Genomic DNA, 5660 nt, shown 5'->3' with positions numbered 1-5660 from the left:
ATAACCGAGGCGGGACCCAGTCTTCATGAGTGACTGGGCTGTGGGGAGAGTTTCACCACACATCACAGCCCAGCATCACTTGTGTATGCAGCGCTCTACAGTGATGTAGCGAATGCTCGATATGATAGGCTGTGATGTGCAGTGTAACTCTGCCCACAGCCCAGTCACTCTTATATGGTCCATTGATAACTGTTTGCAAATATATGTCTTGTCCACTGAAAAAATAAATCATGTCATATCTTGCATAGGTAGTAAGTAGCTTTCCCTAAGTGATCCTCCACAGGTTGGTGTATTGCATACGAGGATAAAGTCTCCAGCAGGCAGTGTGTGGTCACTAGTGCATACTCCTTTGTAGGTGAGTCAGATTAGTGCCATGATACTTTGGCGGTCTTTATGGAGCTATCCTGGGACAATACTTTGAATGAGACTAATTTTGAGTCAAACCCCATTTACACTCTTTAAAAAAAAAATGGGTCGAATTTATAAGGTGTAAAACAATAAGGTGTACAAAGAAATTCAGCTTCAAAACACATTGTATTTTAAAACTTTCTTCTCATTTACTTTTTGGGGCTTCTTAAAAAAAGATGGATTTCAGGTATTTTTTTGGAGTAGTACTCTTTTAATGTAGACAATATGCAACATGCTGTATTTTATACTTTATTTCAGCCCAATTGAAGCAACAAAACTGACACACAACTAGAGATGATCAGAACGATTTTTCAAGACCTTAATTCAGTGACCATATCAGTTGTCCATGGCCACAGGACCGGAGAACAGCAAACCTCCTAATTGCTGGCATCCCTGGTGCGTCTTCTGATTAATAGGCTCAGTATGATCTGAACAATGACATTGTTCCAGGTATTAGATGAGTTACTGAGGATTCTGGCAGGTAGTAGGGTGATCTGGCAGGTATGAACTATCAATGTGGCTGCTGGACAAGAGTCCAGAGAATCTTTGTACTCATCTCCAATCAACCTTGTAGACACTATATGTGACTTTTTCAAGAATCCATGCTTTTTTACAAGAAGTTTTTTTTTCTTTTGCTCATACATGTTTATATACATTACATTACATTGTTTTTTGTCCAAGACAATTTTTTACAATCGAGAAGCTTATTAGAATATGTCTGAATTCAAACACTGACATTCCCTTGAGAAAGCCACCAGGTGAAACGCGCGTTGTGTTGCAGGGGTGTCGGATTTCTCTCATCTACCATGTGTAAGCTGACGTTATGACCTCTGCATGTACTTTACTGAGTGGCATTATTTTATGTCTTTTTGCTTCATTATTTAGTGTATTGATATATTTAATTGATGTCATATCTCACTCAATGATTGATTTGTTCAGTCAAATAGTTGCCCCATATTTGTGATGTTTTGTTTCCTCCTAGGATTCCCCTTCCCCACCAGTGCGATTTATGTTTGGTACTTCTTCTGTCAAAAAAAACTGATCTATGTTAATGCTGTCTATGTTTGCTATATTTCTGTAATTTTGAATAAAGTATTCATTTTTTAGTGGATGTGTTACTCCAATTATTCTGTGGTTTGCTCATGATCTGTGGGAGTAGATTCCACAAATTATTTTTTGGGAGAAATATTTACCATAATTATTTGGTGCTATATCCCATTTTGTATGTTTCTGGCCTTGAGATATAGGTGCTTGATTAATTGTATATTGTTCATACCTAGAGTATGCTGCCTTTAAAAAAAATGCATTGGACTAAAAAAAACACTCTAAAAGGGAGGATAACACAATGAAATATTTCAATGTTAGTAAAAATCAGATATAAAAAATGTAAACTCTATTTCTGAGTCAGCTGTCATTCAGTGCCAGGGATATGGTGACAGCAGCCGCTACTGAGCAGGGACTGAAGTCCTGCTGGTCTACCCCATGGCTGCCAGGAAGAATAAGGAAAATTCCTTCCCAGCAGTAGGGCACTTACCGTGGGCAATGGGCAACTTCAGAACTTTATTAATGTTCAGATTAACCCCATATCTGCAGGTTAATTGATTTTTTTTTTACCTGACAGTTTCCCTTTAATTCCCCTCAAGACTTTTCATTTATTTCGTCTATCCAAATGCAATAATATTGTATTTTATGAGACAACTACTTGCTATAAACGTCTGTGAAAAATATGTCACACAGTTGCAGTCCAATGTACAGGGAAACAAAGTCAAAAGCATTTTTGTGAAAAAAAATAAATATATATACTTTTTTACTGTAGCTTTGACAAAGCACAAAACCCTGTTACAGACAAAGAATCTACTTCTGACAAAAGAATGCTTTTGTTGTGGCTCATCCTCTGATGTTTTTATTTAACCTCGTACTGTTAATGCTGTTGACTTTTCAAAGGAAAAACACAAGCCATTTGTGGAGTTTATGGTAACAGTGCTATTAATCCAGTTCTCAGCATAATGTATTCAGTATTTAATAGTGCACTAACATATACAGTATTTAGATGCATTTTGTCTAGAGATGAGCAGACCCATTGATGCTCGGGTTTCCTGCGTTTGACCAAACGGTAGTTAAAAGTTAAGTTTGGTACCCAAAGTTAACCGCAGACACCAAACCCCATAGAAGACAATGGGGACCCAATCTTTGGTGCTGTAAAATGGCTGTTAAATGGTCTAGTAGGGGCTAGGGAGCTCCAAAATAAAGAAAAATGGGGGTTAGAACAGGATGTTTGCCCTGCAAACAAATGTGGATAGGGAAATTAGTCAATTATATGCCCCCACAAAGGCTGGATTCAGAGTTTCCCAATAGATGAAAAATTGCAAGAGTTCCCCTAAAGAGCAAAAATTTTAAGAGTGCCCCAACAGAGCAAAAAATAGTTTTTTTTATGCGTTTTTTAATCACATTTTTTCTAAAGCTCTCAAAGTAAAATAAAGTAAATAAAGAGAATAGATAGAAAAGATATAGATCCTGGTGTTATATAATGTCCCACCCCCTTACATACTATAAACTTGAACCCTTTAAGGTCTTTCATTATCAGGCTCGGAAGGCTCATCATTATTTGACCCTTCCTATCCAAGAAATAACAGCCCGCAGCTGCCCCAAAAGCACATTACATTAGAGGAAGAAATTCTGTCACTTTGCTCCAGCTCTTCCTGACTGCCGTGGTGCGATGAGAAGTCCGTGTTCGGATTTGAGCACCAGACACTAAGGCGGGCTTTGCACGTTGCGACATCGGTAACAATGTGTTATGTGTGCTGCCGCAGGAGCGAGGAACAACATCGTACCTGTCGCTGCACCGGCATTATGGAAATGTCGGAGGCTGCAGCGATGATACGATAACGACGCTTTTGCGCTCGTTCATCGTATCAAAAAGGTTTTACACGTTGCGATATCGACTGCGACGCCGGATGTGCGTCACTTTCGATTTGACCCCATCGACATCGCACGTGCAATGTCGCAAGGTGCAAAGCCGCCCCAACTGTCACCCTGAACTTTCAAGTTTGGATTCGCTTATGCTTAATTTTGATGCATTCCATAATATCAGAAGAAAGAGACTAACCTCTAAATAAAAAGTTTTAAACATTCTAAGATTAGAATATACAAGAGATTAAACATAAATAATTGTGGTCATTAGGTTGCAAAAACATAGTCCCCAATTCTTCAAGGCTAGTGATTTTCTTGCAGATCTTGAAAAGGGGGTGTGATGGAGTCAGACACTGCTGATTTATGTAGAGGTGAATGCCTCTTAATGAATCAGGAGTATTTGACAAGTGGTAGGTATCTCAGCCTCAGGAAAATATCTCCGCCAAAGCACAGTTAGCATTGGGGAGTGTTTCCCAGGGGGCAGCTTGGGGCTACTTAAGATGCTGTAGCATAAATCTCCTGATAACCAGGTCTGCTACCTCATGTGCAGGACATTGCAGCTTAGGTATTCATGGTTACATCCACTCATATAGTGACAGTTAGGTTACGCTCACTTGAACGTATGAATCAGACAAGTACAATGTAAGATCTCGCATTGCACTTGGACCAATGTTATTCAATGAGAGAGAGCGATGGCCAGCTTTTGTCTTATCCAGATTCTGAATGAAAGAAAAGTCACAGCATGCTACGACTGTCAGCAATAAACGTGTCACTCGCACCCATACAAGTCTATGGGTGCGAGTGAAACATCGGATTGCACTCAGATGATATCTGAGTGCAGTGCGATAATCGCATCAGCTGACAATGAAGGAGATGGGGAGATTAATCCCTCCTTCTCCTCCGCAGCTGTAATCACAGGATCAGATCGCAGGTACATGACACTCGGCTCAGGCTCGCAGCACAGCATGAGCCGAGGGTCAGCATATCGTATCCAATGCACTCGCATCGGGTGCCATACGATCATGTCAATCCAGCCTTAGGGCTCATGAAAACGTAACTGCTGAATATTCTGCAGCGATTTGACAGCATATGTGCGCTTTAAATCGCTGCAGAAACATTGCATAATTGATGCAGTATTTTTGTTAAAAAAAGGTGATTTCCTGCACTCTGGCTGCTGCCCCCACCATAGACAGAGCGGGAGCTGCATCCAGAACGCACAAATAATTGACATGCTGCTTTTATGAATGCACGGATTTGGGTCAAACTTTTAGCACCCAAATCGCTGCGTTCAAAAAAGCAACGTGCGCATGTATCATGCACAATCTTCATAGATTGTGCAGGGGATGCAGGATGCATGCATTTACGCTGCAGTGCAATACGCAGCATAAATACATGCAATTACACAACGTGTGCACGAGCCCTTAGGATACTTTCACATTGAATTTTTACTTACGTTCAGTGGTCCCGTCAGGGGATCCATCTGAACCGCCTCTCCCCCACCCCGCAAAACGTGTTTCAGATGCATGCGCCGACAGGGCCATTGACTATAATGGAGCAGACTCCGTTAGCGAGTGCTCTGTCTTGCACCATTTTTGCACATATACGTTTTCAGCAGGCGGACACCCGAATGTAGTCCCGGACGGGACCACTGAACGTAAGAAAAAGCGCAATGTGAAAGGAGCCTTAGATAGTTGCTCGTGGTCATAACCATGGAAAGCAAAGCTGCACTGCCCTGCACATGAGGTAACAGACATGGCTATATCAGGAAAACTATACTACATTTGTAATTGGAGATATTTGCTAATATTATTATTATTACACCTACTATATATTGGGATAGGTTCTAAAAGATGCGAATAGCTCTATATTAATATAAGTGTTATATTTTACCCTTGAAATTGTAACACATTATTTTGTAGGGATATCATATTTTACTTGTGCCTACTTCATCACTTACACTATTATTTTTGAATAGATTATCAATTATGGTGTCTGTCAATGGCTCACTCTCCTAAAGAGCATATCCATGTTCATGTGAGGTGAAGCAAAGCCAGGTCCCTTCTTTTCAGTATTTCTATGGCTTGCTAAATCTTAGAATTGTGTGACTGCTTAAACTATAAAAGAAGGGAGCAGCAGCTATTACACATATTTATGCATTGCACTTTGGATTAGATTAGATTAGATTGGTAACTAGTATACAAATATAGCCATGTTCCATGCCACTGATGATACTATTTATTGGAAAGAAAAAGTCACACAAGAACTAATATTGATTGGAAAGACAGAAACTCCCTAGGCGGTATAATAAAAGTCTAAATTTATTACTTATCTAATAAAAAACA

This window comes from Anomaloglossus baeobatrachus, chromosome 2 (assembly GCF_048569485.1).
Source record: "Anomaloglossus baeobatrachus isolate aAnoBae1 chromosome 2, aAnoBae1.hap1, whole genome shotgun sequence".
In the NCBI taxonomy this organism is placed as follows: domain Eukaryota; kingdom Metazoa; phylum Chordata; class Amphibia; order Anura; family Aromobatidae; genus Anomaloglossus; species Anomaloglossus baeobatrachus.
The sequence above is the reverse complement of the archived record's forward strand: the minus strand, read 5'-3'. Positions refer to the sequence as shown.